This window comes from Electrophorus electricus, chromosome 3 (genome assembly GCF_041902795.1).
Source record: "Electrophorus electricus isolate QZ-2024a chromosome 3, ASM4190279v1, whole genome shotgun sequence".
Taxonomy (NCBI): domain Eukaryota; kingdom Metazoa; phylum Chordata; class Actinopteri; order Gymnotiformes; family Gymnotidae; genus Electrophorus; species Electrophorus electricus.
The window spans coordinates 110,721-124,518 of NC_137499.1; the positions used below are offsets into that span (position 1 = coordinate 110,721).

The 13,798-nt window shown below is 38.7% G+C and overlaps 1 protein-coding gene across 4 annotated transcripts in view; it reads right to left on the reverse strand.

Moving 5' to 3' along the window:
• The window catches only part of LOC113584703 (talin-2-like), a 45,839-nt gene extending 34,671 nt beyond the window's left edge, over window positions 1-11,168 (reverse strand). For 3 of the 4 annotated variants that reach the window (XM_081708574.1, XM_035527963.2, XM_035527951.2), the window contains exon 1: window positions 7,399-7,728. The gene's annotated coding sequence lies outside the window, so the exon portion shown is untranslated. Of the gene's footprint in view, window positions 1-7,398; window positions 7,729-11,084 lie in introns of those variants that run through there. The other variant, XM_035527960.2, reaches the window with a different exon arrangement.
• Between the last annotated feature and the right edge of the window lie 2,630 nt (window positions 11,169-13,798).

Consider the following 13,798-nt stretch of genomic DNA (forward strand, 5'->3'; position numbering starts at 1 on the left):
AGGGCTAAAAGGACATTTTCAAAAAAAAAAAAAAAAAAAAAGAAAAAGAGACACGTCCCCTGTGAACCTTGCGAGAGCTATCAGGTCTGTAAATGGACAGAGGTCATCTCCAGGCTTGGTCAGCTAGCAGAGGTATTCACACACACACACAGTTGACCCGTTGACCCTACACACAGTCCCCACATGCCTCAAATACACCACCATCGTGCCTGTCCCAAAAACACCTATGAGAACCGGTCATGTAATTTTAAAATGTTTTCAACAACTGGTAGTTACGCATAGTTACTCAAAGACACTGTCCCATCTGATCTAGACCAACACCAGTTTTCCTACTGGGCAAACAGGTCAACTGAGAACACCTTCAGTGTGGCTCCCAGTACAGCCCTACCTCAAAGACACGCCTACATCAGGATGCTGTTCACTGAATACAGCCTGTCATTCAACACCCTCATACCCAACAAACTGGTGGACAAACAACCCTAGAGCTCAGATCTCATCATCCTGACGACTGTGATGTGCTGTTATCATTGGCATGCGTAAATACTTAACTACATGGGCTGTAGAGCGTAAATACTTAACTACGTGGGCTGTAGAGCGTAAACACTTAACTACGTGGGCCGTAGAGCGTAAACACTTAACTACGTGGGCCGTAGAGCGTAAACACTTAACTACGTGGGCCGTAGAGCGTAAACACTTAACTACGTAGGCCGTAGAGCATAAATACTTAACTATGTTTAAGCCACTGATTATGTGCTGTATTTCTACACTCCTATACACCACCACTCCATTACTTCAGGTAGCACTTTATATTGCTTAGATTCTGTACTCTTATATCACTTATAATTTATATTTTATAACTTATTCCTGTGGTTTTGGTTCTTTAAAATGTGTGACTCAAATATAAAAGGCACCATTTAAAGTTGACAAGTGCAAATTTGCTCTGCTTGCACACAACAGAGTTCTTGAATCTTGAATCTTGTAGTGGAGTGGTGTGTAGTGCAGCAGTGAACTGGGAATACAAAAGCTGCATCTGTGTACACAACAGAAAACCACTGGCTAGTTGTACAGTCTAGAACATTAGAGTATGGTCAGACTGACACAGCAGTCCGAGTCAAGAACAAGACTTTGTAGTAGTCAGGGGTCAGGGTCAGGGTTAACCCTAAGTCAAGACTGTGATCGGTTTAAGATTTTTTCAAAAAATAAAAATAAAAAGGAAAACTAACTTTAGCTCACCTTAACTATATATCAAAGATGTATAGTAAAATTAATATAAATAAATATATAATACACAAAGTATAAAATTAGATAACCTGTAGGCTAGTCTATAGTACTACTAAATATATTCTCAGTCCATCTGTAACTTTTGGAGGCAAATGATAAGTTAAAACATTTAAAACATTTCTTGATCCACTATCTAATTCAGAGGTCAACGGAACATATATCCACTTAAATAAAACCATTTTCTGAGACCAGTAATTTATGATATTGAGTCTGTGTTCTACAACAATAATATTAGTCCTTAGAAAAGCACAGAAGGAAGCCTGCACTAATTAATTTAAATACAGCAGAATCTTAACCCTCCTGAGAGACCATCTGAATGTTCGAGTTAGTGATGCTTTAAACTGGAAATGAGTGTGTAAACAAGCACCTAAGCTTATGCACGGAAGCCCAGGACAGAATACTAGCGCCAGCCAGGTGGAGAGAGAAAGCGCAAAAGAATTTTGAATAAATTTAAATTATAATTATGGTAAAGAAGATATAGCAGCCGATAGCAGATGACAATATATACTGATACTTGTGTGCACTGACGTGTGTGTGTAGGTGAGGCAGGGGTGCATGTAAAGATGAGAATACAAGGAGTTTGTAGTAATGTAGTATGGCTCAGTATGGCTCTTGGTATAAATACACGTTTATTTATTTAGTATTATTTGTATTGGGGATATTTCAGGATACTATAAGATATCACTAATGCTCACAACATAAAATTTATTTGATCCTTTGACCAATAATCGGGCCGTTGATCTATGTTAACATGATTATTAACATCGTGGTTGGCTGCCTAGCTTTATGTGGTTTTGTTAGTGGTACATCAACAAACTCCTCCCTGGCACTAACATTAGCTTGCTGCTCCCAGCCTGCATTTAGTACTGGTTCAGGTTGAAGCTCTGCTGTGAGTACATCTCTGAGTATAGTCGAGTGCTGGCGAGTAGAGCTGTGAGTACACCTCTGTATAGCTGTGAGTACACAGGTAATAACTGCATTGCTTTATTAGTTTTATTCATGTGTAGTGGAAAGATTATAGATTTAAATATTTAGTTATCTGAGATTTTAGAAAATAATTGTATAGTTTGCATGGTCTCTTATTAAGATTATTGGATTCTGCAGGAAGTATAAAATATGTGCATACAGATCAATTTTATGTTCAGTTTCTCATGTCTGAATTCCATTAATATTTATGTTTTGGCATATTGGGTTTAATGTAAATGATGAATAGGAAGGGAAAACTACCACCTAGTCAACTGCCTCTGTGGAACACTGATACGACTTCATTAGTGTTTAATGTGAATGAGGGTGAGGGGTGTAATATTTTAGCCCATTTAATACATGACTCTCCAAAGCCAAAATTTGTGCAGTGTGGCAAACAGAAACGTCCACTTGACATAGTTGAAGGCGTTCTATGCATCGAGTGAGTTTTGACTGGATGAATATTGAGTAGCCTGCATGCATCAGTTGATGACCATCTACCTTTTAATAAACCTGTCTGATTATATTAAATGTGACCTAATGTTTACATTTCTGTGGCCAATATCCTGTTTATAATTTTTGTGTCTGTATTAAGTTTGCAACTTGTATTAATGAAAATAGTCTATAACCTCAGGGTATGGAAGGATTCTTATTAGGTTTGAGAACTAGTGAAATTGTAGCTGTATTAATTTTCTTTAGGTAATTAATTATTTTGCCAGATACTACTTTGCTAAAATCCTTTGACAGATAGATGTACCATTTTAAAGTTTTGTTTTTCTAACCCAGTTTTGTTTTGGTTAACCATACAATAACAGGATCATATTTTTCAAGATCATTCTACTTAATTAGCATGTAATGTGCATCCAAAATTGTTTGGAGTATTAATTTTTGGTTAACTAACATTACGTGTTCAGGTAGCAGGTTGTCCCATTATTTCCAGTATGTTCTGGATGTCTTAAACAGTCCAAACATTTTTGACTGAGATGAAATGGACTTTGCTGTTGTACACTAAAGCAGCTCCCACCTTGACCTAACACAACCAAACCAGACATTCGTTTTGTCACTGACAACAAAAGTCCAAGTCAACTACAATGCAGTTATATAGTCTGTAGTTACACAACCACAGAAACAGATCTTGAAACCATGGACATAATGAAACAGCGTACGAAGTGCAGAGCCACAACTGCAACAGAAGAAACTCTATCACTTACAAGACAGGGCCATGAGGAGGCAGAGATCAAGCTCGTCCAAGTCTGTTGTATTCATAGTGACATTAGTGAGCTCAGACAGCATGAAACAAAAGTTTTTTCCAGGAGAGGAAGAGGAACTGGAGATTCTGCTTTGAAAACTACCAGTGAGAGAAAGCAAGAGATTGGCAACATGAGTGTATGTATATGCATGTTTTTGCATGGGTGCACATGTGTTTACTCCTCCAGATTCCTGCTCCTGGGCCCTAGCCGATATCCCAGTCAAGCTGTCTCAAAGCCATAAACTCCACACACACACACACACACACACACACACACACACACACACCCTTATACAGAGCTACATAAATGCAGCACTGGTGTTTAAACTCCTCGCCTTTTCTCTAGAGGGGGCCACAGGCACATGGAACAGTTCAGAGCCTCCAGAAGAAAAGGCTATATGATGGGGAGGCTGCAGCATATGTATTAACATTAATATTATAATATTAATATCCAGTGTAGTTTGAAAGAAAAAACAGGATGGCTGTATCTCAATTAAAAAACCTTAGACATGATACGTAATGGTACAGTCCATTGAAGACTCATACCTACTGTGACATTATACATAATGGTACGGTCCATCGAGGACTCATACCTACAGTGACATCATAAGTAATGGTACAGTCCATCGATGTCTCATACCTACTGTGACATACATAATGGTACAGTTTATCAAAGACTCATACCTCGTGTGACATCATACGTAAATGATACAGTCCACCAAAGACACATACCTACTGCGACATCATACGTAAAAGGTATGGTCCAATGAGGACTCATATCTACAGTGACATCAGAAGTAATGGTACAGTCCATCAAGGACTCACACCAACTGTGTCATCATACATATGGACACAGTCTATCAAGAAGTTACACCTACTGTGCCATCGTACATATTTTCTCTGCTCCCAATACGTCAATCAAAAGCAAAACTATTCACTGCTATGAAACAAACATGTTAAACTTAGTTAATAACAAACTTAGAAATACACTGCTAGCTAGCTAATTAAATGTATATGACACAAAATGATAGACAGCTATGTTACGCTACCAATATACAGCTCCGGAAAAAAATAAGAGACTACTACAAAATGATCAGTTTTTCTAGTTTTACAATTGATGGGTAAGTGTTTGACCAGGCTGAGCAGTTTTGTTTTATTTTATAAAATACTGGCAACATTTCTACCACATTCTAGATAAAAATATTGGATTTTAGAGCATGTTTTTTGATGAAAGTGACTAATGACAGCCCAAAGTGAAACTTACACAACCTTTACCCAAAAATGGGACCAATTTCCATCAAAAGGGGATACATGTAGGACATGTAGACCTTAGAAAGTCACCAGTTATTCCTACTTTGTACCTGCATATGATGTGCCTGCCATCAACCTCATTAAGGATTAATTACAGATTTAAGTTTCTTGGGGCTTTAACATTTAATTCCCCCCCCCCCCCCCCCCCCAAAAAAAAACACTCAGTAAAATAAACTTTATAAATGGTCATTGTTTTTGCCCTGTAATATAAGAATGATTATATTACCACATCCACCAGGGCGGATTCCATGGTGAGGAGAACCTGGGGGCAGAGTTGGGCTGGGGTCAGTCCTCACCTTAATCAACCAGGACACCCATGAGCTGGGCTAGAGCCCTTCACAATAGGCAGGGTCATATTCTCTCACCCAAGATCAAGTTTATTTGTCTTCTACACCACCAGAGCAGAGATGCAGCATTCTGGGTAATTTGGTTTACTTAGTGCCTTCATGTTGATCTGTTAAGATGAGTTAACAAATTCAGGACATCACACATTCTATGTGAACACACTACCCCCTGTAAGCATGTACTCATAACACCTCATCTATGGACCTGACCCCCTGACCTGAACATGTCACTACATACAGCAGCATTGCCAGCCCTCTGTCTGAGGAGGGTGCGTCATATCAGCCAAGAGCATGTTCCATAGATGCTTATAAGATAAATGAAATTGACCCTTAACTTTCAACAATAAAATTTAAAATATAACATACTGTCTCACTGCATTAGTATGTGTCTATTCACTTTACAAACTTAGATCAAAGTCAGGAATTAGAAAGTCAGCATCCAGATCTACTAGATTTGGGTTGATCAAGTATGTTAAAAACATCTTCAAACTGATGTGGAAATATTTTACCTAGACAGAAAACAGTAGGTCAAAGTCTGAATTATGTTTTTGTACAAAAACAAATAAATGATATGACTTAGCACAGAGGCCATTGGTCAGTTTCTGAGACTAGGCCTAATCACCACTGGTCAGTTTCTGAGACTAGGCCTAATCACCATTGGTCAGTTTCTGAGACTAGGCCTAATCACCATTCTTTCATGAATGTTCTAATTAGACCTATAGCTTTGGCCCAGTCTCACACAATGCCACTGTGCTAAAATCATGCAAGACTTGGCTCTTCCATTCCCAGGACCAGACATATTTGTTTCATTAACACAGGTAATGTATTAAGATATTTCAAATGAATTGGTGAGTTTGCTGTGTTTTAAAGTATCCATCACCTACAGCCTACCTGGCCCTGCATGATACAAATACTATAGATAGTATGCAAGTGACCTCATACTTGGTGGGAGTCACTACAGTTTAGCCCACTGAGTGGCAGAATTAGTGTACAGTGAGCTTGCCACAGAAACACAAAACATCTCCAACATGAAAGTGCTGTTCTGTGAATGTACCAACAGATTCAGCAAGAATTCGGAGCTCTTTTTACAGACCCCCAAAAGCTAAAGAAATGAGGAGCTATTAATCCAAGCCAAACCGCATTTAGACAGTTAGCCACTTAACCTTTAAGATTCAGAAGTTATATTTGTAATGAAGACACGTAAAATGAACACACAAATGAATACATCAAATGTTTCACCTGTCCGTTATCTGTCTTACCTGTTATCTACAAAGAAATTAGACCTAGCTAGCTTTTCCAAATAAAAATTGCAATAAAATACAAATATTTGTACAAACATGATCAAACAACCAGAATATCCATTGATTCCACATCACTTTAATGTAAGCAGCAAATACCACCTTGATGTGCGATCAGGTGTCACGGCGTTTGTATACCCTCAGCTTTGCTTAGTGCATTTTCCTAGTGTTGGAACCAAAAAGGTTACATATAAACATCAGGAAACCTGATTCCTGGCCACATGTTGATGTCCATGGTTCTTTGGCAATCTGAATTTAAGCAATCGCTTGTTTCATTCCTGGTTTCACCGTTTCCCTTAATAAACACAACTATGTTGCAGAATGTTTTGCCACTCAGTTTGATTGAAGGGACACATTCTGGTGGAAAAGTGACATCAATGCATACCATGGATGGATGGATGGATGGATGAGTTTCTTACACTTCTTCTTGGAGCTACTTACAATGTCCGACCAACTCTGAAAATCTTTGGACATTGGGTAGATGAATATTTTAGTTGTAAATTATTACATGTTTTTGGTTGGTTTACTTTATAAACATTCATGACAGTTACACTCTGCCCTGTTTTACCATGTCACAACACCTCAGGACTAAGAGTTCTTTATTCTTAATGAAAAGAAGAAAATCATGAATGCACACAAGACTTGCAAGTAAAACATTTTAAATCAGAGAAAGAAAAATAATGCTTTGGGAATGACACAGACACACATGCAGATAACAGAGAGGTCTATGACACACACACACACACACGAGACAGCTCTAATGGGAAAACCCAGAATAACCTGCCATGGGCCATGTTCTCCTATTCCCCTGTAGGTTTGCATGGAGTCTCTCCAAAACTACAGTGCCCCAGCACATAAGACTGCACAGCAGCGAGAGTCTGATCAAAAACAATAAAAACACAGTGACATAAGAAAACAGCTACACGGCAGCATAGCCCGTACTAGACAGTACCTTCAAATTCCAGTCCTCTTTGTAGCCAGAGGTCCCTCTAGTTGAGGAGTAACCGTCTCCTCTGTCCAGTCATGGTGCACTCAGGAGTGTGTAGGCTCAGTCCTCACGGCACTGAATCAAATTCAGCTACAGCTCTGTCACACGCAGGACGCTGCCACAGCTAACAGCTGTGCCAACCCAAACAGCCTTTCCCTCTATAGCACACTGTTTCCGGATCCTCTTACCACACTAGAGGTGACAGGCAAAGTCTCAGGGTTGAGTCAAAGCACCTGGCATCAGAGAGGCATCCGAAATAGGCCCGGACTCAAGAAGCTCCACAACACCAACCATTCTGCTGAGTGCAAGCCCCTATTCAGTGTTTCAGTGGGTAAACAAAACCAGATGTGCCTGACACTTCACAGTCATGTTCTTAAAAAGCCCTTTAGTCATCCTTCTACTGTGTGATTAATGGTCACAACACTTGCTGGGGGAAGAGTCAGATTAAACCATGAGTGGCAGACTCAGATTAAACCACCAGTGGAAGAGTCAGGGATTAGACTGAGTAAAACTCACTTTAGGAGGCACATTGGAGCTTGATCTTCAAAGAGATATTTATTTAGATTTATTTAGAGCATCTAGTATTTAACAACTGCCAGACTCCTGTTTAGCACAGAGCCTGTAGTGATCTGTACTCAGGTCTGGAGCAAATACATGCAGGGTCATATCAGACTGTGGTGCAGAAAGTGTGAACACATGCTGAGAACAGTGCCAACCAGTCTCTCAGGTTTGTGTGGCACAGAACATTCCAGTGACTCAGAATCAGACTCCAGCTGTCTTCTCCTTTCTGTGTCCTCCAGGGGGAAACCCTTGGACAGTCTTCTCACCAGCTAAGGCTGTGTGACACTAATATACCGTGAAATGCATCCGCTAATTATAACCAGCATGGGAGGGGCTATGACCGAAAATGAAGCGTTAAACATGGGTATTAAAAGAAGCACAGTTGTCCTTGGATAGAGACTAACATGTTATTATGATATGTACATTTAATAAAGAAACATTAAATTCCCATTATGTTTGAGGTGAAGACACTTACAAACAGCAGAGTAAACACACATTCTTTATGTACTATTAACTACTAATATTACAACTAATATCCATAATTATTTTAAATAATAAAATAAGCATAGGGAACGTTGAGTGTTATATACATCAAAATTAATACTAAACACCTTTAAACTGTTCAAAATTGTCCCACTACAAAATGATAATCACAGAACATAAAACATTTAATTAATAACTTGGGTCTTTTTAACCATGTGCCAAAATATACCAGAGTAAATCAAGAAGACCTCGCTTTCTTTATAATAACCTTGTGTGCATAAACAACAACTAAAAATAACTTTCGCACACTGTGAGTATTTCACACACAGGCAAACTGCAGATATATAAGACCCAATTAGGACCTGATAAGACCCAGACCCAAGCAAAAGCCAGATCACTTCTAAACTTTCAACCTGTTCTGTTCTGACAGCACAATATTTTACTAATACATTATGACCATTAAGATAGTATTCTTATCCAGATCCAAAATATTTCTTCTTGTTGATAAGAAGCCGTGAGGTGAAGAGCACACGATAAGATTTAAGCTTTTGCCTGCACATGTGCGCGCGCACACACACACACACACACACACACACACACTCAACGGCATTCACATAATGCAAGCACACACTCGCACACATGAAAATGAGGGCTGTCAGATACACACTTGGCAAGTGTTCATGAGAAACAGCAACAATATATTTGACAATATATTTGATATAAAATGTGTTTCACATTTATTTAAAAAGACAAAAGCAAAATGCATCCTATACCTTAAATCATTGTCATCTTGACATTGTTCAGTAATTGAAAGCTGGATGCAGTGTGGACAGAGGAAGCAACATTGTAGCTTCTCAATGAAAATGTGTTCAGATGCAATTCCCCTTGCCCATGGGCTGGACCACATACAGCAGAGACCTGAAACCTAAAATACTTGTGCTGGAGCTCACAGGCATGCTTTGGGTTCATGATCCACATAAATGTGATTTTATAGTCTAGAGGGTAACAGCACTGCAGCTTAGTCCCTTGTCTAGGCAAGTGTAATAAGAGTCCATGGGCAAGACTAATACTACACTTACCTGCTTCTATAACATGATTAAAATTGTAAGTCACTCTGGATTTTTTTTAATGTAAAAGGTAGCTCCCAACTGCTTGGGCTATATGGTCCTCATAACAAATTCCATTACATATACCAGAGGTAATAAATGCCAGTCACCTGTCCTCTTTATTCTCTTAAAGTGCCAATGTAAGCTAAGAAATGCAGGAAAACAGCTGTAAAGTGATGCTTTTTGTGTTTGATCAAGAGTGTGAGTAACACAATGCATTTATAAGGGAAGACGCACATCATTTTCCTTTTAAAGATCCATAAATGACTAACTATGCATCATAGGCCATCTCTGAAAATACCTTGCCCAGGGAGCTGAACACACAACACAACTCAGAGACACTGTCCTTCAAAGCCACCTGCAGGAATGAAGTGATTTTACTCCAGAAAGTATCAGTTGCAGGACTAGTTGGGAGCAGCTCACCTGCAACAACTCAGAAGAGGAAGGCGACAGCCTGTTTAAAGGCACCATGGGGACTTTACACCTACCTGTGGCTGTCTAAAGGCTATGTTAGATCAGTGGTTAAGGTACTTGACTTGTAATCAGACACTTGGTGGTTCAAGCCCCACCACTGCTAGGCCCCTGAGCAAGGCCTCAAGTTCTATTCAGTCATAATTGTAAGTCGCTTTGGATAAAAGCATCAGCTAAATTCCCTAAATGTTATTGTAAAGTTTTGTACATTTAATGTAAAGTTTGAAATAAAGATTTTACAAATGTTTGTCTGAAAGGAGAATGAGCATGTGCACATCTGAACACGAGCTGGAGACCCCTGTTATTAAGGAAAATCTGCATATAATCCATAAAACACTCCAGTCAGACAAGGGTGAGTTGTTAATAGGATCATGCATTTCACAAACTGCGCTAATTATTTCCTTTAAAGGAGCCCAACTTATTCGCTTTGTTAATGACCGCAAATTATCCAGGCAAACGGATCAGGTTTAGCATTAGGAATGAACGAGTAACACCCAACTGCTTTCCCATGAAATTCAATCCAGACAGACCCACTCTTTTTGTGAGCCATTTTCCACAACTTGATCTAAATAATTTCTACAGAATACACCGTCAGCAGTTCATGACAGGCTACCCAGGACAGCCAGGTTCCCCAGCCTACGTTAGTGCATTTAAAGAGGTCACTAAGTTATACTGCAGATGCAAATCACGAAACGACCCGTGGTGGCCTGTGCATGACAGACAAGCTGAAGGATCCGTGGTGGCCTGTGCATGACAGACTCAAGAGCTGAATGAAAACTGCTCTCTGATTAAGAGGTGGAAAAGCAAATGTTTATTGTGTTTATTGTGACCGTCTATTAGTCGGGGAAAGTAACTATAACAAACTATCAACCAAAGGCTACAGCACCCTCGAGCCCCTACACAAACACCGAAATTCTGCACGTGATTACTTTGCTATGATACACAGCACATCAAGCAGTTAACATAAAACCTTTTTAAATGCTAAACATATGTGATCATATGTGACGTGGTAAAAGCGTAACATCTTACCTGTAACCTTGTTACCGCTGTTTCATCGCAAGCTCGCAGCTCCTCAGTGCCGCGTTAGAGGAAAGCCCTCATACGGAATATACCGAGTCGCTTCGGGAAGGCGAGAAGAGCCGAGCTCTCGGCTGGGATAAGCGGAAACGCGTCACAAGCCTGGAACATGTCGGGGATTGTAGTCCTTTACGCGCTCAGGAGCAGCACGTAGCGTACTCCACTTCTCTCACTCTAATAGCGCTTATAACAAATATTATTCAGTTAATTGATTTAACAGCCTAACTTCTAAGAATTGGAGATAAATCAGACAGCTTGTTAATGTAAGTCTGATTCAACATGCCATAACCAAATTTAGACAGCCTGTTAGTGTAAGTCTGATTCAGCACGCCATAACCAAAATCAGACTCTGAATCGGTTTAACTGCCATGTAGATTATATATATGGAATGCAAGGATTTGGGAGTGAAATGTGTTTTGAAACTGAATACATTTCCATTTCAAATACTTACATATTACTTCAAATTTCTTTATTTAAATAAAGTGCATTATGCATGATGGAAATGTGTGTGTCTGTGTGTGTTAAAAGAGAGAGAGACACATATCCAGGATAAATATTTTGGTGGAAAAATTATATGGCTAAATACTGCCCTCTAGGGATTATAGTGTGAAGAGAATGACTTTTACGCACGTTTTGAACCATGAAACAAGCAGGTAAAATAACGTGACGTAGTTTTGCTCTGATCCATCATCCTCAATGCAGCACAGGCCTACATAAATATCCAAAATACAAATATAGGTATATATGTACAGCTGACAGGAAGAATACTTACATTTACAGGAAGTATACTTAAGGTTGAATGTACATGCATCTTGCATACGAATTAGTTTTTCCATGTTTTTCTCTCTAAGCAATTCAAAGAATACATACATAATTATCTAAACTTACATTTATGGCATTTGGCAGATGCTCTGGATAAGAGTGACTTACAAAAGTTAAAAATTACAGTCAGTGATTATCTGGTTTACCTAATTATTCATTAAGTTTTAAATATGCAGTTTATTAGTTAAAATACACATTGCTTTTCAGTTTCATGAAAAAATATGATTAAGACAGTCACCAATTCAGTAATATGAGTTTCATTAAATGCATGTATACTGTTTGTTTAGAAACAAATTTACATTTTAAAAGCAACCTGCAGTCTTTTGGTATCAGTTTACCAAATACAAGTATACCAAATACCAATATACTAGTTAACAGTATACCAAATACCTGTTTACCAGGATACCAAATACCAATATACAGGAGTGTTGGTGAAAACTACTAAGTAGATTCAGCTTATTAAACCAAAAAGTGAAACTTAAGGCCCACGTATATACATTTCTGAATAGGTATCTAGAAACAAGAACTTGACTCTTATAGCATACAAGTGAAACCATTACTTTAAGGCCTAGAATGTAACATTTAGTCACACACCTTCACACATTCCCTGTCTGATACACGTTATGCAGGTGAAGGCAAACAGAGGCAGATGGAGGCTGTGATGGAGGCAGGTGAAGGTGGAGGTGGTGGTGGAGTAAGTGGTTCTCCCTCTGCTTCTCCTCTCAGTGGTTCCTGTCTGCAGTTATACTGCCTTTACTCATCTGGCTTATTAATTCAACCCAAAGCTGTTATTGAGCTAAAACAATTGTATTAGAAGTGCAGAGTCACCAGACATTCTGTTCCTCAAGAACAATGGGCTTCATTTACTGATCCTTCCTAAGAAGAAAGCTCTTAAAACCCACTTACACAGTTTTCACAAAGATTTTGACATTCATCTATGTTTTCTTATTGGATTCATTCTTAGGCAAGAACATAATCTACACACGCACTCAAGAACACATTTACACAAACTTTTTGCTGAAATGTTTGTACAAAACTGTTCATCTTTGTTCCTAGAGTTGTACAATATTATAGGATTTGTTATAATATTTTTAAATTTTAAAGTAAATATTTTCATTAATTTAGAAAGCATTATATTTTAAAATAAACACTACACCAACACCTCAGATATGTTACTTGGGAACCATGCCATTCAATAATCAGTGAAATAAAAATATTGTTACATTTGTCTATCTGCATTGTGCAGTAATTAAGGGGGAAAAAAAGTCAGATTTGCAAGTAATAAAGTTGCAATTAAGCAAACCTGCACTCTAATGCCTTTTTTGTTTTATTTGTGGGCGTATACTTATGCTAATTTAGACTATTTGGCACATGTTTTCAATTTACGAGAACGATGGGATTCATTACAAGAAGAAAGACGCGATCAATTCTGCACTTTAAGAAGACGTCATTCTTAGACATCTTCATAGACTCTTTCTTATGACCTTTCTCAAGAGCCAATTTAAGGAACAAAATTAAGATACTTAAAGAAATCTGGGCACGAGGCCTGCTCTTTATGTCCAGGGTAAAGGATCCCAGCTACAGCCCACGTTTCTGGTTCTGGTGTAGTAGCAGCACCTTCTCCTTTATACCCTCACACTCGTAGTTCTCACCACAGCTCGGATTAAGGGAGCAGGAGCCTGTACTGTTGTAAACGCAGCGAGTAAAACCCAGACATACCTGAACACCGTATGTGGCACATCCTGAGGTCTGAAATATGAACGTCTCACAGGTCCAGTCATTACTTGTTTGTAAAGGACAATTAATTACATATAAAGTTTTATTCCCTTTTTCTAAAATTTTAA